The 25,438-nt window shown below is 46.1% G+C and overlaps 1 protein-coding gene, 1 non-coding gene and 1 pseudogene across 11 annotated transcripts in view; all 3 read right to left on the bottom strand.

The window, feature by feature from the left end:
- LOC143674205 (small ribosomal subunit protein eS24 pseudogene) overlaps nucleotides 1-6,850 on the bottom strand; it is a 28,744-nt pseudogene extending 21,894 nt beyond the window's left edge. For 4 of the 7 annotated variants that reach the window (XR_013170958.1, XR_013170959.1, XR_013170956.1 and 1 more), the window contains exon 1: nucleotides 6,508-6,850. The product of XR_013170958.1 is annotated as a small ribosomal subunit protein eS24 pseudogene, transcript variant X4 (transcript). Of the gene's footprint in view, nucleotides 1-3,874; nucleotides 4,166-6,507 lie in introns of those variants that run through there. The other 3 variants (XR_013170960.1, XR_013170954.1, XR_013170955.1) reach the window with 3 other exon arrangements.
- Nucleotides 1-25,438, bottom strand: part of GLIS1 (GLIS family zinc finger 1) — a 307,452-nt gene that overhangs the window by 58,798 nt on the left and 223,216 nt on the right. The gene's annotated exons all lie outside the window — the stretch shown is intronic.
- LOC143675236 (U6 spliceosomal RNA) lies at nucleotides 16,629-16,737 on the bottom strand. Its single transcript, XR_013171478.1, has one exon. It is a non-coding gene; the product is annotated as a U6 spliceosomal RNA (small nuclear RNA).

Below are 25,438 nucleotides of genomic sequence, written 5' to 3'. Positions count from 1 at the left end.
AAGAAGGCACAAAAAAAAATTAGGAATAAAAAAGGAGACATAACTACAGATCCACCAAAGATTAAAAATTAAGAGAACACTATGACCGATTTTATGCTAATACATTAAAATCATATACAAAATGCACAAATTCCTGGGATGGGGGAACTGACTTCAGAAGAAATAAAACATCTGAATAGTCCTATGTCAACTAAAGAAATTGAAACAGTAATTTAAAATCTTCCCACAAAGATAATACCAGACTCAGTTCTATAGGCAAGCTTTGCCAAATGTTCAAAAAAATGCATTATTCTAATCTTATACAAACTCTTCAAGGAATAGAAAAAAGAGGAATTCTCCCTGTTTTCTAATTATTCTATGAGACTGTATTTTTTCAGAAAAATATGAAGAGATCCACAAATATTACCCATTAAAAAGTTAAAAAATTCTGAATTTAGTAATGGATAGAAGAGATTGCATATTATGACCAAATTGGGTGCTTCCCAAAAAAGTGAAGAATTATTTAATCTGTAAATTTCATTCACTACATTTACAAATCAAAGGAAGTAAGATAACTTCAATAGATTCAGGAATATCATTTAATAAAAGTCAATACTATTATATTTTAACACCCTTAGCAAATCAGGAATAAAAATGAATGTGAATTCTGAGAGGCTATTTATAATTCCTACTGGAAACATTATACTTAATGATGAAATATTAGACGCATTTAAATCAGGGACAAGACAAGGACGTCTGCTATCACTGTTTCTTTTCCAAGAGAGCATCTATATATGAAACAGAGTGCTTCTATAGAAACCCCCAAGGAATTTACATAAAAATTAATAGAATAGTAGCAATTGGCAAGGTGGCAGGGTATAAGATAAATATATAAAAATTGGATTTGTTTCTATTCACCAAAAACAAACCAAACAGATAATTTAAAAAGAATCAGTTCACATTAACACCAAAAACTATAACTTATGAATAACTCTTTTAAAAAGATATGCAATACATGTATGGAGAAAAATATGAAACCTGTTGAAAGAGTTTATGGACAGGAAGAACCAGTATCACAAAGAAGTCCATTCCTTCACAATGGTCCATAACACAAATGGAAATGCAATAAGTATCTCAACAGAATCTTTCATGGAACTCGCCAAGTTGGTTCTAAAATATTATGGTAGAGCAATATCCCAAGGATAGCTAAGAAATATCTAAAGAAGACTCAGATGGGGGTGGAGGGATAAAGTTTCCTACCAGATATTAACAAAGAAAGACTTCTTACAAAACTACAGTAACTAAGGTGGTGTGGTATTAGTACAAGAATAGAAAAACCGACAAACTCTACAGAGAGTCTAAAAACAGACCCATAGACACACGGAAATCTTATATATGACAGGGCAGCACTGCAGCTCACTGAGAAAAGGACGGGAAATTCAATGAATGATACCCAAGACAAATTGGCATGGAAAAAACATTCCAAAGGATTAAAAACTTACATGTGAGAATTAAACTTTTAAAACTTTAAAATATAGCCTCCCATTAAGACCCAAGAGGATTTATTTATTATGCTACGATAGAGAAGTTCTTAAAACAGATGGAAAAAACCATAAACAATAAAAGGAAAGACTGATAAATTAAACTCATTAAAATAAGAGCTTTTAGTCAATAAAAACACCACCAAGAAAGTAAAAGAATGCCGCAAATAGGCAACAGAGTATCAAGAATTCCTATAAATCAATAAGAAAAAGACAACCAGTAGGAAAATGGACAGAGGACATGAATGGTACTTCATAGACGAGGAAATGGGAATGGCCTAAGAACTGTGAAAAGGTGTAAGTTCCTTAGCAATCAGCTAAATAAGAATTAGGACTACGTTGACCCAATGGGTTAAGTCATTGTGCTGGTTTGAAAGGATGTATACCCCTAGAAAAGCCATGTTTTAATTAAAATTCCATTTCATAAAAGTAGAATAATCCCTGTTCAATACTGTACGTTTGAAACTGTGATTGGATCGTCTCCCTGGATGATGTAATTTAGTCAAGGGTGTTTGTTAAACTGGATTAGGTGACGACATGTCTCCACCCATTTGGGTGGGTCTTGATTGGTTTATTGGAGTCCTATAAAAGAAGAAACGTTTTGGAGAATGGGAGATTCAGAGAAAGCAGAGAAGGACGAGAAGCAGAGTCCACCAGCCAGCAACCTCTGGAGATGAAGAAGGAAAATGCCTCCCAGGATGCTTCATGAAACAGGAAGCCAGGAGAAGGAGCTAGCAGATGATGCCATGTCCGCCATGTGCCTTTCCAGATGAGAGAGAAATCCTGAACTTCATTGGCCTTCTTGAACCAAGGTATCTTTCCCTGGATGCCTTTGATTGGACATTTCTATAGACTTGTTTTAATTGGGACATTTTCATGGCCTTAGAACTGTAAACTAGCAGCTCATTAAATTCCCCCTTTTATTTTATTTATTTATTTATTTATTTTATTTTACATGGGCAGGCATCAGGAATCGAACCCGGGTCCTCTGGCATGGCAGGCAAGCATTCTTGCCTGCTGAGCCACCGTGGCCCACCCAAATTCTTCCTTTTAAAAGCTGTTCTGTTTCTGGCATATTGCATTCCGTCAGCTACCAAACTAGAATAGTCATGTAACAAGTGTTTCTCCAAACGTGAAACAACAGGACTTCTTAAATACCATAGCTAGGTAAATTGGTACAACCACTTTTTTTTTTGTATGGTGGGAGTCACATGCTACAACAACTTTTAAAAAACATTTGGCACTATTTTGCATTCCCTACACCCGGCAGTTCCACTTCTCAGCAAATTCTAGAAAAACTCTTCCACAGGTTCAAAAGCAGACATGAACAAGAATGCTTACAGACAGCACTTCTTGTAACAGAAAATGGAAACAACCCAAATGTGCATCAACGAGAGAATGATTCAAGCTTGGATTATTCAGACAATTCAATAGTATACAGTAGTGAAAATGAATGAACTATAGCTACCCACAGTAATATGCATAAAATCTTAAAAACATAATATTAAATGAAAAATGTGCAAAATCCACATATTGTATGATACTTTTTCTTATAAAGCTTTAAACCAAGCAAAACTAAACAGTACATTGTTTAAGGATACAGATGTATGATGAAACTTTGTATAGAAAAAAAGAAGAGAGAATGCTAAACAGAAAACAAACAGTGGTCCTGGGAATTTGTGGATGCTCATTTTGTTATGCTTTAGTACTTATATATATTTGCATGTATTCTTTTCAGAGTATCAAATATAATACAAAAAAAAATTCAAACATGAGTAAGGGCTCTGGGGCTACACAATGCTAGCTCAAATCCTGGAGTCTCCACTTCCTACTGGGTGACTTTGGCAAGTCTCTTCCCTACTCCAAGCCTCAGTTTCTTTGTCTATAAAATGGGCACAGTAACATTTCCATCATGGGGGCGTTGGGAGGATCAACCGAGCTAATCTTAAATTAGCACAGTATCTGGCATGTATTAAACCTCAAGTGTTTGCTGTTTTTATCATTCTTATGCTTAAACTTGGTCAGTGGCAGGGCAGGGCTCCAGGCCACCCCCACATCCCAATCCAGTGCTCCTTCCGTGATGCCAGTTGCCCTCTCTACTTGGGGCGCCCAGAACCCCGTGGGCTGCAAGGGGACTCTTTCCAGCCTCATCGGAGGATACCTGCATCAGGCGGCCCCGTGGCCAACAGCCTTCTGCACTCAGGGGCCGTTTACCTTCCTGCTGGAATAAAATACTCAGCAGGCACCCCAGCGGCCTCCGAGCCTTGGTGATTTACAGCCCTGCCAGTGTTGAGAGCTCCCCGAAGACCGCTGGCAGGGAGCAGGCGGGATGGCACAGGCGCTTGTTTCTTGGATGCACATAATCTCTGGGGACAGAAATAAGCCTCCTCCCCAGTCCCTGACTGGTCCCTGCTGCCTAGAGCTGGGGCAAGGGAGGAGAACCCGCACGAGCTGCAATCCTGACTCTGCCTCTAGCTTGCAGTAGGATGTCCCTGGCTTCAGTCTGTCATCGGTAAAACACACGTGGCTCGGATGTGTTAATGCGCTTAGAAATGTGCCTCAGTCACTTCCAGCTCCTATTATTCCTCTGGGGAACCGGTCTTCAGGGTTATCACTGGCAGTATATGGGCCCATCTCCTGCAGGACTAGAACACAACCTGAATTATTTTGGAGTCCCAGAGCCCAGCGCAAGGCCTGGTAAAGATTAAGGAGCAGCAGGGGATGTTTACTGAACTAAACAAAATTGCCAAGTGGCAGGCCACCCTCTGTGCCCACACTTAGGAGATGGGAAATTCACTCCTTCCCTCCAATGGGGAAGTTCCAACCTGTTAGAAAGTCCCTCTGATGTTGAGCTGATCTCTGTCTCCTGCAAGCTTCCTCCCTCTGAGTTCTAAGAAGGAGGGGAGAACATTGGGAAGGAAGAAGCCCCTCAACTTGTGTCCAATCTCGAGGGCTCAAATCTGGCCTCCCCTTCCCCATGGTGCTTCTCCTGGCTACTGTGGCCTGGGGAAACGATGCCTTCCTCAGGCTCACAGAGCCCATGTTCCCAGACACATACGTGTATGGAACCACATGTAGATAAACAGATACACAACCTCCAGATGCACAGTTACATGGTGTGCTGGTTTGAAAGGATGTATGGACCCTAGAAAAGCCATGTTCTAATCTAAATCCCATTTTGTAAAGGCAGAATAATCCCTATTCAATACTGTATGTAATTAGCTCATTTCCCTGGAGATGTAACTCAGTCAAGAGTGGTTGTTAAGCTGGATTAGGGGAGATGTGTTTCCACCCATTTGAGTGGATTTTGATTAGTTTCTGAAGTCCTATAAAACAGGAAACACTTTGGAGAATGAAAGAGAGTCAGAGAGAGCAGAGCAGAACGACATAGCCACGAGAAGCAGAGTCCACCAGCCAGTGACCTTTGGAGATGAAGAAGGAAAACGCCTCCCGGGGAGCTTCATGAAAGAAGAAGCCAGGAGAGAAAGCTAGCAGAAGACACCGAGTTCACCATGTGCCCTTCCAGCTGAGAGAGGAACCCTGACTGTGTTCGCCATGTGCCGTCTCACTTGAGAGAGAAACCCTGAACTTCATCGGCCTTCTTAAACCAAGGTATCTTTCCCTGGATGCCTTTGATGGGACATTTCTATAGATTTGCTTTAACAGGGACTTTTTTTCGGCCTTAGAACTGTAAACCAGCAACTTATTAAATTCCCCTTTTTAAAAGCCGTTCTGTTTCTGGTATATTGCATTCCGGCAGCTAGCAAACTAAAACACATGGTCATAAACCAACACACTTGCAGGAACATATACATGACATCATTATGGCCCAGGGAAATGCATCCAGTCATAGAAATGTGCCTACAGCTACTAACACTCAGGTGCACATACACACACACATAGTTTGAGAGATGACAGTAAGCATGCAGAGCCACACAGACACACTTGGGGATGCCAGAAGCCTGGGAGTCAGGGTCAGAGCCCCTTAGGGGAGGAGGTGTTGTGTATTCCTAGAAATGGACTTGATTTACACAGATCATGTCCCTTGGGGGTGGCTCAAGCTAATGCCGGAGACCACAGATTTCCTCTCAATTGCTCAGCAAGCCTGGCATCTCAGCAGCTTGTTTAGAGATCGCATCAACAGACATTCAGGGTGTGCTTTCTGCTCCATTCCATGACATACAAATTGTTGCAAAAATTGCAAGGCAATGACAATTAGAGCAGCAATTACTGCAGACCAGTTACTTTTGTACAAACAGAGACTTCTGCTGCTCCTCACACCACCACCACCACCCACCCCCATCCACCCACCCCCCAACAGTCTGTCCCAGGCCCTCCAGAGTGCAGTACACTGTGATCGGGAACAGGGCTGGGGATGGTGGCATCTCTGACCTTCAGGAGTCCTGGGTCTGAGTTCCCTCAACATCACTCTCCAGGAGGCCCTGGTCAAGCACAGCTCTGAGTCTCAGTTCTTAGTGGCCTCAATTCCCCACATGTCACTGGGCCTTTGGTCAGCTGCTGCTGCAACTGCCCTGCCCAGCCTGCCTTCCTCCCTGGTCCCAGGACAGGAGCTCTCTGTCCCCAGCACTGTGCACACTGACTGGCTTACCCCCAGTACTCAACAAATGACTGCCCCACACCCCAGAAGACAAATATCAATACTGTATCTGTAGGAGACCCTCCATCCTGATCTCGCCAGGGAGACCACTTGTACACAAATCCTTCTCTCAGGGTCTGCTTCTGTAAGGGAACCCACCCAAAACACCAGACTACTGATGAGAAAATGAAAGTTTCAGAAAAGGAAAGTAACTTTCCCAAAGTCACACAGCCGGGGAGGAGAACACTTCTCTTTTTCCTACTCATCATCCACACTGCCCTTAGGGGCTGGAGCTGGGGAAGAAGCTCCCCCACCCCTCATCTGACTGGGGAGACCATGAGGTTCTCATGTCCACTGGTCCTTGGTTATGACTGAAGGAAGCAGCCCCACCTTGCCTTGTGTCCAAGCCATGTTCATGGTTCTAGCCGTACCATTAACACGGAGCAATGTGATCTGTTCCTGGCTGTGGGGTCTAGAGGAGAATGTGCTTAGGAGCTGGGGGAGGAGGGCTGAGCTCTGCCAGGGTTTGACCACAGTTCCCTGGAGGGAAGATACCCTCCCCCCAAAGCTAGGGCTCTCTCAGAGGGATTATCTCAACAAACAGAGCCATTCTTACATCACTGAGACCCAACATCTCATCAGGGGCCCTCACTGGACACCTTGGCCCAGCGTGAAAACTCTTGGGCCAAGTCAAGACACTGCTTGCAAGTGCAGTGCTCTCCAGCAGCCTATATAAATCTAGAGGAAAAAGGATTATTAAACCCCGGGAAACTGCAACAAAAGACACTGTGTCCTCTGGAGAAGCCTCTAGAATAAGGTCATTACTGGTTAGTTAACAAGAAGGGCAGAGATTTTAGTGTCTTGCCACGCCTGTGAGTACGCTGGCTCTCGTGAGGCATGGGAAGCTCAGACACATCTATGTTCACACACACAACATATCTCACCATTCTTGCTTCAACCATGGGTCACAGCAGCCCTGCAGACAAAGCCCAAACTCCTCAGCCTGACAGAAAGCCCTGTGTTACCCGGCCCCTGTTCACTTTTTCAGCCTCTTCCCCATCATTCCCCATCACTCAATGTACTAAGCCACTCACAGCTCTCTTTTCTGGGACTTTGCATATGCTGTTCCCTCATCCCTTTCCATCTTTTGCTTCCTGATCTAGCCCCCCTCCTGAACCCTTCTCATGCTCCATTAGGGTCCCATCCATTTATTTTCCTCTAGGGGATTTATCACATTTTGTAACTAAGCCCACAAGTCTGTCTCCCCCTCTACACTGACAACATTTCCAGGGCAGAGTGGGGAGGGTTCCCTGCTGTATGTCCAACACTCAGCACAAGGTGAAATAGAGAGCAGGTGGTTGGCGATGAATGAATGCATGTATGAATGAGGGGACATACACAAACCCACACTAGAAGCTGCTTGGATCTGGCCTTTGCGTCTGCCCAGACAGAAGGAGGAGGTATCCCAGCCTTCTTCTGTGAAGACTCTGGCCGAGTAGGTAGTCAGTAGGAGAGGAATGAGAGTTCCAGGAGAGCCCAGAAGGGGTGACCAACCAAAACCACTGCCCACTGCGTGATGGGGGGTCCACTGGGAATATACTCCCAAAATTGTTGGCCCCCAGTGCACCCATGACTCCAAGAGTGCTCACAGGAAAGAATTCCACTTTCTCTGCCTGCTCACTGTTTCTTTTTGACCCCTGTGGTAGTCCATCCCATTCTCCACGAGCTTTTGGAGAAGTACCCCCTGCACTCCTCACACTTCCCCTTTGGCAAAGGCTCTGTTCCCGTGTTCAGGTTTTGTCCCCAGCCCAGGGCAAGCCTCATCCTGGTGACTTCCCACACCTGGCCTCCTTCCTCCACCCCACCTCAACCACCCTCTCCCATACTGTGGTTTCTGGTGTTCTATATGTTGGCCTAACTCAGAGACCAGACTTCAGAAACAAACCTTAGCTCTAGCACTAGCTGTGTTACTATGGACAAGTTACTCAGCCTCTCTGCGTCTCAGTCTCCTCATCTACAAAGTAGAGATAATCATTCCTGATTCACAGGTTGAGATGCCCCAGGCAGAATGCTCAAAGTAATACCTGTCACATAGCCACATTGATCACTGTGACCACAGTCACCTCTTTTTCCAGCTCATCTACCCACTGACCTCTCCTGCCTCCCTGTCCACTGAGTCTGCCCTGCCTTCACCTCCCACCCTGCCCAGCTTAGATGTCTCTCACTGCCTCCATCCTTGTCAGCTGCTTGTCCAGTACTATTCTGCCCTCTGAGTAAATCCACCGATCAGCTCTATCCACATGGGATTCCAGCTGCTGAGAGGACAAGCAATCACCATACTGAGACACATGCATGGGTATGCACGCGGTCTGGGACACCACAGGTTCAATGTCTCCACCCTGTACCCCACTCTCCTCCACTCAAGCCACCAATCCATTGTGCAGTTTCCCCTCTAATGCTCCCCTTGGCCTCTTCAAAATGTCCCCACTCCCCTCCGGCCCTTCCCATTCATATTTCAACAAGTCCAAGGCTCTCTTTGTTTAAATAAAATCTTCTGTGACTCCTGGTGCTTTTCTCCATTGGACCCCTTTAAACCATGCCATCCCACCCCTACTACTCTTGGCCACTCCAACTTTTTAACTTCACTCTCTTTGTCCTGTTTTGTCTCCTTCTCACCCAACCTCATCTTCCCATAAATACTGATATTCCCTGTGGGCTCTCTTCAACCCCCCTCGCCACTGACACTCCCTGCCAGCTCCTACAGCGCCCCCCCCCCCCCCCCCCCCCCGCCGCCCGCCATGCCTTCAGGTCCAACTCTAGGCTGATGATGCCACACCTCCTGTCTTGTGAGCTCCAGGCTCGCAACCCCTGCTCACTAGCGTCTCACGTAACTGTGGGAATGTAGAGTCCAAAATCTATTGTGCAGGCTGTGCAGCTGATGACTCCAATGGAGGGTGTGGACGAACTCCATAGGAGAGGCTGTCTGGCCAGAGCAGGAAGAGAGACTGCCTCTTCTGAATTCTCCTTAAAAGGCTTCCATTGATTAGATTAAACATCACTCATTGCAGAAGACACTCCCCATGGCTGATTACAAATGGAATCAGCTGTGGATGCAGCCAATGTGATCATGGTTTAATTCTATGGAACGTCCTCATAGCAACATACAGGCCAGCCCTTGCCCAACCAAACAAATGGGTACCACCACCTGGCCAAGTTGACATATGAACCTCACCGTAACAGTCCACCCCTTGTCAATTTGGCAGCTATATACATCACCTCAAACCATACTTAATTTCTAAATAGAAAACAATAAAAGGCACATTTTTTTCCTCACCTAACAATACTTAACTGCCCTGCATAGAACCGGAAATACATTAAATTTCCCCAGAATAGGGTGCAAGTTCTCAGGTAATAGTCATTCTTAAACTTAGTATCTTACAACATAAATACTATAACATGAACAAAACATCATTACAATCCTCATTTCTGTAACTGATCATGTGGTCGTAGTTCATATTTATCACTACCTTCTTCCACTACCCATTCCATATTCCCTTTACTCTCAGCAAGCACTTCAGCTGGACATGGTTCTTTGCCTGGTGGGGTGACCCCAATCTTCATTCCTGAAGTTTCAGAGCCATTGGTAGTCCTGCCTGGACTGGGTTGTTGCCGTTTTCCATTGATTCTAACCAGAGGGCATTGTAGTACTAAAAGACGCCCTAGGGGATCTCCCATATTCTAGGAAAACTCTTCTTTACCTCTATTGTGTAGTTGCAGGCCTATTTCCCCCTGATAGTCAGCATCAATAATCCCAGCCAGTAATGTAATTCCCTTCTTGGCTTGTTGATCCAGGGGTATGAGTAGCCCAAAGTGATCAGGTGGCAGTCTTAGATTCCAGTTCAATGGAATCATTATTGTTTCTCCTGGTGGAAGCACTCCCCCTTTTGGAACTAAAACCTGTACACCAGTGGAGCTCAAGGTCGCAGGGACAGGAAGCAGAAACTTTCCTAGTGGATCACTAGGGGTAATAGTGAGTGGTGCCACTCCTATTTCCACCCCTTAGTTCCTGGACCCATGGATCGGAAAAACAGCATCATACAGTGGACGCTGATTCAGAGCATACACAGCTTCCTGGAGAACATTACCCTAGCCCTTCAAAGTATTGCCATCTAGTTGGCACCGTAATTGAGTTTTCAAAAGGCCATTCGACCGTTCTATCAATTCAGCTGCCTCTGGATGATGGGGAAGATGGTAAGACCAGAGAATTCCATGAGCATGTGCCCATTCCCGCACTTCATTGCCATACAGTGCGTTCCGTGATCAGAAGCAATGCTGTGTGGAATACCACGGCAATGGAAAAGGTATTCTGTAAGTCCACGGATGGTAGTTTTGGCAGAAGCATTGCGTAAAGGGAAAGCAAAGTCATATCCAGAGTATGTATTTATTCCACTTAGAACAAATCGCTGCCCCTTCCATGAAGGGAGTGGTCCAATGTAATCAACCTTTCGCCATGTAGTCAGCTGGTCACCTTGGGGAATGATGCCACATCGGGGCTAAGTGTGGGTCTCTGATGCTGGCATATTGGGCACTCACCAGTGGCTGTAGTCAGGTCAGCCTTGGTGAATGGAAATCCATGTTGCTGAGCCCATGCATAACCTCCATCCCTACCACCATGACCACTTTGTTCATGAGCCCATTGGGCAATGACTGGAGTTGTTTGGGAAAGAGGCAGACTGGTATCCACAGAACGGGTCATCTTATCCACTTGATTATTAAAACCTTCCTCTGCTGAAGTCACCCTCTGGTGCGCATTCACATGGGACACAAATATCTTCATGTTTTTATGTTTCATGTTTCTGAGTGGGCACTCAGAAAGGTCTATCCACATACCTCTTTCCCAGACCTCTTTGACACCAATTTTCCAATTATGGTCCTTCCAAGTCCCTCACCATCCAGCCAAACCATTAACAACAGCCCATGAGTCAGTATACAAATGCACCTCTGGCCAGTTCTCCTTCCAAGCAAAATGAACAACCAGGTGCACTAATCTAAGTTCTACCCACTGGGAGGATATCCCTTCACCACTGTTCTTCAAAGACACCCCAGAAAGGGGTTGTAGTGTTGCAGCTGTCCACTTTTGGGTGGTACCTGCATATCATGTTGAACCATCTGTAAACTAGGCCCCAGTTTTCTCTTCCTCAGTCAATTCACTATAAGGAACTCTTCAAGAGGCCATAGCTCTGGTCTGGGAAAGAGAAGGTAATGTGTCAGGAGTAGAGACCATGGGCATTTGGGCCCCTTCTTCATGTAACTTACTTGTGCCTTCAGGACCTGCTCTATCCCTATCATATATGTACCATTTTATGACGGAGTGCTGCTGTGTACAACCAACTTTATGGCTTGGTGGGCCAGACAACATCCAGCTCATGATAGGCAACTCAGGTCTCATGGTAACTTGGTGGACCATGGTTAAGCGTTCAGTCTCCACTAAGACCCACTAGCAGGCCAAAATCTGCTTCTCAAATGGAGAGTAGTTATCTGCAGCAGATGGTAAGGCTTTGCTCCAAAACCCTAAGGGTATGCGTTGTGATTCTCCTATTGGGGCCTGCCAAAGGCTCCAGACAGCATCTTTATTTGTTACTGACACTTCCAGCATCATTGGATCTGCTGGATCATATGGTCCAAGTGGCAGAGCAGCTTGTATAGCAGTCTGGACCTGTTGCAGAGCCTCCTCTTGTTCAGATCCCCACTCAAAATTAGCAGCTTTTCTGGTCACTTGATAAATGGGCCAGAGTAGCACACCCAAATGAGGAATATGTTGTTGCCAGAATTCAAAGGGACCAACTAGGCACTGTGCCTCTTTTTTGGTCATAGGAGGGACCAGATGCAACTTATCCTTCACCGTAGAAGGGATATCTTGACATGCCCACACCACTGGACACCTAGAAGTTTCACTGAGGTGGAAGGCCCCTGTATTTTTGCTGGATTTATCTCCCATCCTCTGACATGCAAATGCCTTACAGTAAGTCTAGAGTAGCTGCTATTTTTTGCTCACTAGGTCCAATCAACATGATATCATCAATAGAATGGACCAGTGTGATGTCTTGTGTGAGGGACAAATGATCAAGGTCCCTGCAGACAAGATTATGACATAGGGCTAGAGAGTTGATATATCCCTGAGGTAGGACAGTGAAAGTATATTGCTGATCTCGCCAGCTGAAAGCAAACTGTTTTTGGTGGTCCTTACTAACAGCTATTGAGAGAAAAGCACTTGCCAGATCAATAGCTGCATACCAGGTACCAGAGGATGTATTGATTTGCTCAAGTAATGATGCCACATCTGGAACAGCAGCTGCAATTGGGGTTATCACCTGGTTGAGCTCATGATAATCCATGGTCATCCTCCAAGACCCATCTGTTTTCTGCACAGGCCAAACAGGAGAGTTGAATGGGGATGTGGTGGGAATCACCAACCCCGCATCCTTCAAGTCCTTAAGAGCGACAGTAATCTCTGCAATCCCTCCACGAATCTGGTATTACTTCTGATTTACCATTTTGCTAGGTTCAGGCAGTTCTAGTGGCTTCCACTTGGCCTTTCCCACCATAAGAGCCCTCACTGCATGAGTTAGAGAGCCAATATAGGGATTCTACCAGTTGCTCAGTATGTCTATTCCAATTATGCATTCTGGAACTGAGGAAATAACTACAGAATGGGTCCAGGGGGCCACTGGGCCCACTGTGAGATGGACCTGAGCTAAAACTCCATTGATCAAGTGACCTCCATAAGCCCCCACTCTGACTGGTGGACCAGAGTGAGATTTTGGGTCTCTTGGAATTAATGTCACTTCTGAACCAGTGTCTGATAATCCCTGAAATATATGATCATTTCCTTTTCCCCAGTGCACAGTTACCCTGGTAAAAGGCCATCGGTCTCCTTGGGAAAGGCTTCGAGAAAGATTAACAATATAAACTTTTGGCACGTAACAGGGTTCTCCCCCAAAGGGACCTGGCCTCCCCCTTATTCAAGGGGCTTTGAGTCTGTAAACTATCTCAAGTCTGGAAATTGATTAAGGGGCTGTGACTCTCTGTTTTTGTAATTCAATTTAGACTTCTGTTCACTTGACCTAGAACTCTTTCATTTATACAGTTCACAGAAGAATTTGGTAGACTGCCCTTCTATTGTATTTCTAGGTACCCCATGATTTACCAGCCAATGCCACAAGTCTCTGCCAGTCAGATTATTCTGACTTCTGCTTTGAGTTTGCGGTCTATTTTAATAGCCACATCCACCTTGTCTTTGGTGATTAAGTGCTGCCACCTGACTTCTGCCAACTCGGGATCCCATCACCCCTTTTGTGCTTAAGGATTCCAGCTCAGTGACAGCAGTTCCCACAGTAATATCTGACCTACAGAGAAGTGCAACTACAGAGTTCTTCAGGGATGATAGTGCTAGTGTCACAAATTTATTTCTCACTGTTCTGGTAAAAGATGCATCCTCTGAACATTTCTGGGGTGTAAGAGCAGGCTTTGCATGATAAATCCACTCTGACATTCCAGTCTCTCTAAGCTTCTGGATCCCCTCATCTACATTATACCAGGGCAGTTCTGGCATTTCAACCTCAGTTAATATCGGTCACCTTTTGATCCATATTTCAAACAACCATCCAAACAAACTGTTAATGCATTTTCTAACCCCTCAAGCTATAACATTGAATGCAAAATCTCTGCTTTGTGGGCCTATATCAATAAATTCAGCCTGATCCAGCTTTATATTCCTTCCCCCATTATCCCACATCCTTAAAATCCATTGCCACACATATTCCCCTGATTTCTGTCTATATAAATTGGAAAACTCACACAGTTCTTTTGGAGTATAACATACCTCCTCATGGGTGATACTTTGTACCTCACCTTTTGGGGCCTGTTGGGACTTTAGTCTAGTTACAGGTCTGGAAGAAATGAGGGGTGGTGGAGGTGGGTCATGACAGGCATTAGAAGTATCTTCCAAGCCATTTGCTTCAGGGCATTCATTTGCAGTTTCATCTGGTGAAACAAGATTAATCACCCTAGGACTAAGCCCTTCAGGTAGAGGTGGGGTTGCCAACTGTGGAGGGGGGGCAGCTATGTCCTCAAGGCACACTATTACAGGGTTATCTAGAGAAGACTCTGCATGACCTAGGGTTTCAACCCCTCCACCTATACCATTATCAATCCTTATGTTGTCATCCCATTTCTCAGGGTCCCACTCTTGCGATCAGTGCCCTCACTTCAACGGCAGACATCATGCAAGACTGAAATTTCAGTTTACGTTGTAAAGCTGCTACTCTACCACTAAGATTCTAAGTCTGATTTTTGGAGATCTCAAGTCTATGGCTACAGGAAATAATATTTTCCTTCAGGATACTCATAGAAACGTTTACATCTGTCAGATGGCATGAAAGCTTCTCATTTGAAGCCTTAAGCCCATCCCTTTCACTTATTAATGTATCCAGTGTATCTAACAACAACCAGCCAACATTTCTACACCTCCTATTTCCACAAAACTCTGTAAAAGTGTCAAAAACATTATCCCCCAGGCCCTGGCTTCATACAAGCGAAGCAATAGAGGAATCGAATGGTGATATTTTGACTATCTCTTTTGCCAACTCACCCCATGGATTGGCAGTATCATTCTGAGTATGGGAATCAGAGTCCTTAGTGCCTCTGAGTTCAGTCAGAGTAGAACACCAATCGTAAAAACCAATTTTTAAGATTCTGTTCCTTAAGAACCATTCCTGATACCAAGCTGTATTAGTTAGGGTTCTCTAGAGAAACAGAATCAACAGGAAATATCCATAAATATAAAATTTATAAAAGTGTCTCATGTAACCATGGGAATGTAGAGTCCAAAATCTGTAGGGCAAGCTGTGAAGCTGACAACTTCGACGAAGGGACTGAACAAACTCCACAGGGGAGGCTCGCTGGTCGAAGCAGGAAGAGAGACTGTCTCCTCTGAATCCTCCTTAAAAGCCTCCCATTGATTAGATTAAACATCACTCATTGCAGAAGACACTCCCCTTGGCTGATTACAAATGGAATCAGCTGTGGATGCAGCTGAAGTGATCATGATTTAATTCTATGAAATGTCCTCATCGCAACAGACAGGCCAGCACTTACCCAACCACCACCTGGCCAAGTTGATGCATGAACCTGACCATGACACCCCTCAGCCCTGACCAGCCCAGGCAGGCCTGGCCAATGGGATGCCCTGCTACAGCTTTGACCCTGGGATAAGACCACAGAAGCTGAAGACCAGAGAGGTTCACAACAGGTGTCTGGGTAGGTTGCTGTTCTCGTGAAGCAGGTAGAGGCTCCCTGCTTCCTGGCTGCTGGGGGACATGGGCTCCTGCCTATATTCAAAGTCTGGTCCTATCCTCTTGGCTCCATGGTCCCAAGGGCCTGCCAATAAATTCCTGGGGATGGGGGTTAGGGTGTACAGGAAGAGAAGCAGGGCTTATTATGGCCAGGGTTGGTTTCTATTGCTTGTAACTAAGAAACCTGGCAGGAAGAAGCTTCTTCCTCCCTTCTGTCACCAACTCCCCCAATCCCCCCCTCAATCCAGGCTTCATTATCTCTCACCTCCTGGGCTTTGCTAATACTAGTGCTTCTTATGGGATGCCTCATCCACTTCCTCCATGGTGCTATTCTTACTCTCCCAACCTAGGACTAGGTTGAATCCCTGACAGATGAATCCCATGGTCCCCTGAGCATCCTCTCAAAGCATGCATCACAGTGTTACCACCTTCTTTTAAGACCCTGAGGATCTGTTAGGCTGTGAGCTCCCTGAGCAAGGGGCTGCATCTGTTTCAAATGTTAGACTGAACCCTGAAGTCTGCAAAGAAAGGCTGCCTGCCATAGAACCCTGAAGTCAGATGAACCTGGATTTTCTAATCCAGGTCCCACTGGATGACTGGAGTCAAGTCACTTAACTTCTCTGAGCCTCAATTTCTTCACCTGTAAAAAGGGGAAAGATGGTTACTTCAGAAGGCTGACATATACACAGAGGAAGAACACTGCACAGACTAGAATGTAGGACAGGTAAAGTACCTTCACTGCCATCTTTACTGTGTCCTGGGCTTTTCTCAAAGAATGTACGCAAAGTTATTTGTGAAAATAAAGTCTATTACTTTGTTCAGTAACTCATATTATCAGCTTAATAATGAATTCTCTCATTTGTACAGTCTTCCTACAGCCCTCCATGCACATGACTCTCACCATGACCTCATAAGGATTTAATCTTGGGCAAAACGGTCCCTGATTGGTCTGCTTCCCTTCCAAGATAATAAGAATTCTGTAATTCAACAAGTTGACCTCTTTGCCTTGGCTTTCAGGAAGCTCAAAGAAAATATAAGCCTCAATCACAATAACTAAATGCATCTAGACTTTTCATATATGTTTTCCTTCTCTCTAATATACTTAAGTTTAACTACATTAATCATAAAATATCATCAATATCCATTAATTCATTTTTTAAAAATATGGAGCACTTCAATGAATTTGTGTGTCTTCCTTGCTCAGGGTCCATGCTAATCTTTTCTGTATCATTCCAATTTTTAGTATATGTGCTGCTGAAGCAAGCACCCCTGTGATTCTTAATGGAAGACAAAAATTCAATAAGGACCAAAGTGGATTAGAACAAAAGAAAACAGACTGGAACATCAGAATATGATTTTCTGGTGCTTCCCCACTCACCCTTTTTCACAGAGAAGAAACTGAAACCCAGAGAAAAGAAAGGGCAAGGCGAGGCATGGGTTGTACCCCCAAGAGCTCCCAGCTCTGCAGGTTTTGCTTCCAGAGCCAATTTTCCTTTAGGCACAGTAGGCACACTGCCCAGAGCCCACCAATACATTTAGGGACCCATGAAGATTTAATTTAATTTAAAATCAGAAAAAAAAATGAACTTTAAGGTTAAAGAAAATATCTTAATATACAATATTAGTATGTTTGTCTTTATACCAATACTGTCATAAAAGATCACTTTCAATATTTTTCATGGAAGAAGGGGCCCACGAAGGCCAATGTTCTTGGCCCCACTGTGACGGGGTCCTGCCTGCCTTACCCATCTCACCACTGGGGATGCCCCTTCCTTCCACCAGCCCAGTTCTTGGGGGCCCGGGTCTCCTCTGCACTTCTCAATCTGCCAGGATGCAATGGGAACCGAGGCTCAACATTTCCAGGAACGTTCCAGGGGGAAGTGGGGCCTTGCCAGGTGAATCCAATTCATACCCTGCTGTAACCACCTCAGACAGGTCTTGAAAAGCTGAAACCACCGCTGTGGAAGGGGATCCCCTGCCTGATTTTGCCAACTGGTTGTCAGGACAACGTTTCCTGGGCTTACAATGTGGAGACGATTAAACGGCTGGCGCTCTGAAGCCCGGAGCTGTGAACCTGACAGAGGTGTTGAGTGCAGGCAGCAGACCCTCTGTTGCTATCAATTCGAGCTGGGAGCAGCCCCGCACTCCTCAGGACCACACCTCATCTTCCCCCAGCATGAGCTGGGCTCACTGGGGGCACAGCAGCAGCTGGAGCAGAGCTGGCCTGAGAAACCCATCCTACCTAGGGTGCTAGCGGCAACAGAACACAGGAGAGGAAGACAGGGAGACAGCCTGCCCTGGGCTTTGCCGTTGATCCACTGGGACCTTTTGCAGCCACCCTGCCTCCCCAGGACGGGAAGATGGGGCAATGGTCCCCAAGACACGAGGTTGCTATGAAGATGATATGGGGTGGAGGGTGGGTAGAGAATCCCAGGGAGACGGAACAGGATAGGTATACCCACTGGAACAAGGAAATAGCATGCCCAGCCAAGGTCAAAGTGCATAAAGGATTGGGAAAGGCACTGGACACAGAACCTGGATTCCAGAAGCTTCCTGGGCAGGCCCCAGGTCTTTCTGAGGAATGGTTACACTGCAGGCTTACCTAGACTCAAGACCTGGCTCCGTTTCTTACTGGCTCTGAAACTCAGTTTCCCTAAAATACTAATGATAATAGTACCTGCCTCACAGGGCAGGTGGGAAGATTACATGAGTGAACATGCAGAATCCCGGAGCAGTGGGAGGCCAAGGTTGGAATCCCAGCACTTAACTTCTCTGGGCCTCAGTTTTCTCATCCATAAAATGGGATACTAATGCCTACCTCAAAGGATTGAAGGGGAAAACAGGCAAGGGCTTAAGCTGGTAACCGGAAGACAGCACATTCTTAAATGCTGCTCTCCTTTCCCAGACTTTAAAGTAGCTGCTGTTGAAAAGCTTAATCGTTTGCCCTGCAATCTTGGCTGAATTAGTCCTTTCGTTGTCAGTTATTGCAAAATTGAACTCTTGCCCCACCTCTGTGCCCAAGGTCATAAAAACGGGATCTGTGGAGACTGAAGTCATGACAAACAGCTCCTGCAGCAGCAACTAATTAATTATCAAGCATCTACTATTTGGAGGACTTGATCGCAAATTTCTTTCCAACTCATGGAAATGGCATGGGAACCTTTCTAGGCCTCAGTTTCCAAATTTGTAAATGGGATTGAGCCAGGAGGCTTCTAAGCTCTTGTCTGGTTTGACATTCCAAGAGCTTGTGGACTTTGGACCACAGCCTCTCCTTTACCCTGCTATTCTAGATTCAGGAGAGAGTGGAACAGGGGAGAGGGATAGGGAAGCAGTGAACTAATATGTATTGAGCACCAGATGCTGTGCTGGGCTCTGGGCAAACCACCTCATCTTTTCTAATATGGAAATGCCTCAATAACCCATGCAATCCTTATCACTACCCAGGGAGTTTGTTGCAAACCCCCCCATTTTGCAAGACAAGACTCCTCTCAGCCTGGGTCCTTTTTAGCACAGTCCATCAATTCTGCCCCCATTGAGCCAGACAACCCTTATTCATTCTGCAATTTTGATTTAGCAAATATTTACTGATCACCTATTGTGTGCCAGAGAACTGTTTCAGGCATACAGTAGGAAACAAAGCATAAAAAGATCTAGACCTAACAGAGAATACCTTTGAGTGGAGGGACCATATGAGAACCAAACACTTAACATAATGTCCTGGAGTGTAAGGGGCAGAGAATGGCTGAAGTTGCTATTTTAGATGAGCAGTCAGGGAAGGCCTCCTGGAAGAGGTGACAGAGGAGTAGAAGCCCGAGTGAATGGAGGTGAGTGTTCAGCCATGGGAATCTATGGGGCAACAGCATTCCAAGCAGAGGGAACAGGTGTGCAAAGAGCCCAACATGGGAACAAATTTAGCATGTGTGAGGAACAGCCAGGAGGCCAGGTGGTTGGGGAAGAGCAAGAGAGAGGAGAATGGAAGGAGGTGAAGTCAGAGGATACAGCAGGGGCCTCATCCCTCCTGCCCTTTATTCTCCATCTCCTACCTTCCCACTGGGCTGTGCCAAGAATGTGGGAAGACGAACTATGGTTGTCTGAAGATCTACATTCAAAGGGTCTTAACGATCCTGGAGTCCAAGTCTTCCATTTTATAGATGAGAAAGCTGAGGCCCAGAGGGGTTTCATGGCTTTCCCAGAACCACAAGGCAGAGTGCAGAGCCGAGTCTGGAACCCAGCTCTGAAGCTCTGACCAGCACTGGCACCACACTGATTGAATCAGGGGCCTGAGATCTAGGAGGGCTTTGACCTTCATCTAATCAAAGTCCTCATTACACACATGGAGAAACAAAGGTCAGGTGGTTCCATATGCACAAACAAAGAAATGGATCAGGGGTGTAGGGACAGCGAAGAACTCATGTTGGTTAGACTTGCATACACCTTTGTACAACCCAGGCTTCATTTGGGTTTAACATCACACAATCAATCATCGTACTCTTCTAAGACACACAGAGGTATGATGTTTGAAGCCCAGCGCTGGTTGAAGTCTCCCTGGAGCCTGCTGGGCAGAGCTTTGTGATACAGGCCCTGCCAGCAGGGAAGGTGATTCTGACAGGTGCAGACTACGCACACCACCAGCTGTCTTCCACTATGTGACCTCCAGCAGGTCATCTCCCCACTGTGGGTCTCGGGTCCCCCATCTGTCAAAGGGTGCCACAGGGTGGAGCCTCATCTGAGATTATCTACAAAGTCCTCCTCCAGTGCAGAAAACAAAACATCAGAAAAGGCAGTGCTCTTCAGAATCTGGGAGGCAGTGATGGGACAGAGGGTGACACTGCATGCAAGCCCTCAGCATGTGGCCTAGCACACAGTAGATAGTCAACAAATATGAGAAGGCTGCTGGGCTGGGAGGCAAGGGAGTTGAGCTTCAGTGATTCTGCCCTGTGATCTCCAATGAGCCAAATCCCATCTTCAGGCCTCAGCTTCCACATTTGCAAATAGCAAAAGTATAAACCCAAGTAGTATGACTTGCTGTCTCCGGGACCCACCTCCTCTTACCCTGGAAGCCATGGGGAGGGGAAGTGAAAGCAGGTAATGAGTGGTGGTGGAGAGGGGAACCTTGAGGAAATATCTGAGGCACAGCAGACCCATTTTCCCACCTGAGCCCAAACTCTCTTTTCTCTTTGCTGACATGTTCACTGGCAACTAAGCCTGGTCAGAAATGACCCTACAGGCCAAACTGACTCCCAAAATATGGGATTCAGCAGATGATGGGAAGTGCAAGCTCAAGGTTAAATGGGAGTGCAAAAGACAAATATGGGCAATGGGAAGATTACAGGACAGAGTTAGGAATGTGAGTTAGAGTCCCAGAAGCTGGTAACCAGACAGGTAGCTTCTACTTTGTGGACCTCAGTGACCCCATCTGTTAAATGGGGATCTTGCTTCTACCCTGTGCATTCCCCAAAGATAGGAATCACCCATCAATATTAGGCATACCAGGGCCCTATGCAGAGCCGGGCTGAGCCCTGGGGAGATGCGACTATCACTTCCAATGTGAAAGCTATGATTTTTGGATCTGATCGAACAAAGGGCCTAATAGATGGTTCCTCAGCCAAACAACACCCTGGGTACTTGCATGCTGCCTGCCCAGCAGAGACTCAGATTTCACCCCCAGAAATGCACAGTCCTGCAGAGACCTCCCACTCCAGGCCTGAGAAATGCCCAGTAGATACAGTACTACAGGGTTTGCCTGCTTCCTGAGGCTTATACTCACACACGGCAAGCCTATTGAAGAATCAAAGGAGGCCGGAAGGGTATGTGGAAGGGGAGAGAGCAGGCTGCCTTCGAGCAGGCTGCACCTCCCAACCATTTGGAAACTGTCACTTGCCAGGCAAGAATACAGTGATGGACTCTCATTTTATCATTACCCATGTAAGAAGAATGTATTGCGAAGAGGCAGAGCTGCGCGTCAGTGCTGTAATCACTTACAGACCACGGAGGCCCCAGTCCTGGCAGCAGCAGAAGATTTATTGTGGGGATGGACGGAAAACAAAGAACAGTTGTGCAAATTTTACGGAGCCGCATTATGGGAAATGCCTTTCCCATTTCCCATTGGTAAATGCACTGGATGCAGTTTCCAACGGGGGAAATGCGCTGTGCCCCAGCATGGCTCACAGGGCTGACCTCGCCTGGTCCTTGGGTGCCAGGTCTTGGCTGGTAGCCAAACCCTGCTGTTTGGTGACATGGTCTCATCTGCACTGCTCTAGGTGGATCTGGAGGAAAGGGGGATCTAGGTTTTGGTTGGTCTTCCTTCCTGGGCCTCAGTGTCCACGTCTGCCTGATGTTCCCCATCCAATATACGCTCTAAACTACAGATAATTCTAAATTGTCTAAATAATAAACACTGATTATGTCACTCCCATGCTTACAGCTCTTCAGTGGCTCTCTCGGCCGCCCTTGGGATAGAATCCAAGCTCCTCATGATGAAATTGAGGACCCAATTTTGGTCCCAGCCCCCACGCACACAACTCACTCCAAGCACAAAAGGACACCTACGTTACCCCTCCCCCACCAAGGGTCAAGACTGTCACAGCTCAAAACTTTGACACATGCTGTTTCCCTTCCCTGTAATGCCCTTTCTCATGGTCTGCACCTGGCACACTCCTACACATCCTTCAATGCCCAGATCTCAGGACATCCTGGAGGAAGCCTTCTCCTTCCAGGCCTCCACGGCATCTAGTTACTTCCCTCACCACCAATCCTGTCCTCATTTGGTTTTGCACCCCCTGCATCTAGCATCAACTGAACCTGGCAAAAGTGGACGTCAACCAAACTTCACTGAAAGGTTGGTAGGGGTGAGGGGAGGGACAGCGTGGATGAGCCCAAGGCTCTCTACTGCAGGAGGGCCACAGGTAAGGACTCAGCCAACACTCTGCCCCTTCTCCTGCAGATCCCGGGGTGTCCAAAGTGACGTAGCCTTTAAGGGTCTTCTGGACATTCCCCCATTTAACAGAGACACTGGGGTCTGTCACTACAGCACAGTTCAAGTGAGATGCAAAAGTTCCGCTCTAAGCAAACCATCTGCTCTCCAGTGGGCTCAGTTATGAAGTTTACCATTTCCAGGAGGTTCCTCTCAGAAAACATGATCTGGTCACTTTCTTGGAGTCACTGTCAATTTTATCTGATTTCAATCATTTTAATTCTATTTACATTAAATTCAAAAGCTTTTATTTTCTCTTTTATTATTTTAAATTCAATTCTGAGGGGTTTTTTATCTGTTTTTTTTTTTTTTTTTTTATATTCCATAAAGCAGTGTTGAGTTTGCAAAACTTAGCCAGCATTCCTTTCCCTCAAGTTTGATGTTCCCAGGAATTCTCATCTCTACAAGAGCTTGGGTTTGATGAATCCAAGAAATAAATAAATAAAAGGGTTCCTGTTTTCAAGGAGCGAGACTGAGGCTCCTAATAATAATCTCACTTAATTCTCCTAACACTCTCCCCTGTACAGACAGGAAACTGAGTCTCTGCGACTTGCGTGAGGTCTCCCAGCTGGCTAAGGGGCCGACTGGGGATTTGAACCCCAGCACTTAACCTATGTACTTAACCACTGGGCCACATCTTGGCTTAGAATTTAAATAAGGAAAGGGGGGTGGGGGAAAGGAAGGGGTGTGGATGGGGCTGTGGATGGATGAGAGGGTGGAGCGGGGATGGAAATAAGGTTGGTATGGAGGTGGAAATGAAGTGGGGCAGGTGGGAACAGGGGTGGGTCCGGGATGTCCAGGAGAGCTGCAGGCAGAGGCTAAAAGACAAGGAACTGGATTTGTGGTTAGCAAGCTACATTCCTGGTGGAAAACACAACTAGAGGAATATGCCAGTGAGGGTGAGCTCTGCACCCTGAGGCCCAGCTTACAGGCAGGAGAGGAGCACTGGGCTGCAAGTCAGGAGCTCAGCTGGAAGCCAGTGTCGTTGAACTGGGGCAACCATGCCCTCTGACCCTCTCAGGGACACTCTTTTTGGGGTGAGCATCAAAACCCCTGTTTTAAAAATGCATAACTGAGACTGGGAAATGAAGTGATTTGTCCAAGTTCTCACACCCAGGGAGCAGCAGAGCTGGAAGGAGCCTCCAGCTGTCTCCAGTTTCTCTGTCCTTCCCCAGTCAAGTTACTTTCCCATCTGGGGCCTCAGTTTCCCTCTCTCTGTAGTGACTAAAGACCAGAGAATCAGAAGGATGGTGGCTTCCAGGAGGTCTCTTTTTATCAAGCCCCTGATTTTTAATAACTAGGGAGATGTAAGAAGGCACTCCAGTATAAGCCAAGAGGTGAACGACGAGAGCCAGAATCTGTGGAGCTAGAATCTTGGGTTCAAGAGAGGGAAAGGAATTAACCTCTGTTGGGCCACTGCTGTCCACCAGTATACTGTAACCTCTGAGTGCTGGACATTATCCCATTTCACAGCTCAGAGTACTGGGTCTTTGCACAGCCAAATGACTTGTCCAAGATCACACAGCCAGTCCCTGGCAGAGATGGGACTAAACAGCCTTTTCTGTTCCTTCAGGGACATTCATGACTGAACAGTCACCTTCCAGTTTAGGCCCTCCCCTTGCTTCTTCCCTAAAGCAAACTGTTCATAAGGGTCAGAACCATTTGTTGTGCGCTTGCTAAGGGCCAGGTGTTATACGTATGGTAGCTCACCGAATCCTCTTTCCATTCCTATTCTTTCCATTTTACATGTAAGGAAACTGAGGCTTACAGAACTCAAGTTCCTTACACACAATCACAGGCTGGTAAGCAGCAGACCCATGTTTTAAATTCAGGCTTTTCTGCAGAAATGTAAGCATCAGATCAGGGGGTGGACATGCTGATCTTAAAGGTCCCTCCAACCTCATGACTTCAAGGAAAGTGCTCTGGAAGACAGTGTCCAGGAAAACTCCCACAGCCTTGAAGCAGAGAGGATGATGGCCACCAGGGGAGTGGGCTCAGCTCCTCTGCTACCAAGGCCAGCCAGGCACCACAGGATATAGTCCCCAAGACACTAGGGTCACACCAGGAAACACTAATATACAGGCAACATGTGCTGGGAGAGCAAGAGGTAAGGGGGCCAGGAGTCCAGGGAGAAGTGGGGAGCTAAGGAGGAGACACTGGATTGGGTTGTAAAGGATGGCTAGGAGCTTGCTGGGCTAGGCAAGGCACTCCAGACAGAGAAACCAGCAAAGGCCAAGTCCCTAAGGAGTGAAAGAACCTAGAGTGTGCAAAGACTCTCTAGGAGTTTGGGCGGAGAAGAAGTTTCAGGGCAGGCATCCCAGGGCTACTGTTAACTTGTTGGGTGGCCGTGGGCCAATGATGCCCCGTCTGGGGTTCAGTTTCCCTGTTTAATAATGAGAGTAGACATGAGGACTGGTGTGACCCCAGGAGGGATTGTTAACAAGGAGCACCCCCAGATGCCTCTGTCCAGGAAGGGTTCCTTACCTATCCTGGAAGGATGGTGAGGCTCAAGCCTGTTTCCAAAGTGGGTAGACTTGGTGACCTGAGCTGGCTGGAGCAGTATGGCCTCTCTCACAGCTAATTTTCAGTAGGAAAAACTGAGGCCAGGGGTTTTAAACCATACCCCATTTTGCAGTTAAATTTATTTTTCCTTCAAGTATTCTGAAGATGTCTTTTGCATTATTTTTGGTGAGAAGTTTACAGTCACACCTATAATTACTCTGTTTGTTATGTCTTTGTTTCTTGGTTGGCTTTAGGATCTTCTCTTAGGTTTTAATTTTCAGGAGTAGTTCGAGCATGAAATTATCTAGCCATTCTTTTCCATGTCCTTACCTTTTTCTGAGTTCATTGAGCTTCTTGGAGTTATGCTTTTATGTTTTTCAACAAATTTGGAACATTTTAGACCAATAATCCTTCAAATATTTTTTCTGCCCCAGCCTTTCTTTTTCCTTCTGGGAGTCTAATTACATGAATGTTGGACCACTTGCTATTGCCA

Source organism: Tamandua tetradactyla, chromosome 2 (assembly GCF_023851605.1).
Source record: "Tamandua tetradactyla isolate mTamTet1 chromosome 2, mTamTet1.pri, whole genome shotgun sequence".
NCBI lineage: Eukaryota > Metazoa > Chordata > Mammalia > Pilosa > Myrmecophagidae > Tamandua > Tamandua tetradactyla.
The sequence above is the reverse complement of the archived record's forward strand: the minus strand, read 5'-3'. Positions and strand labels throughout refer to the sequence as shown.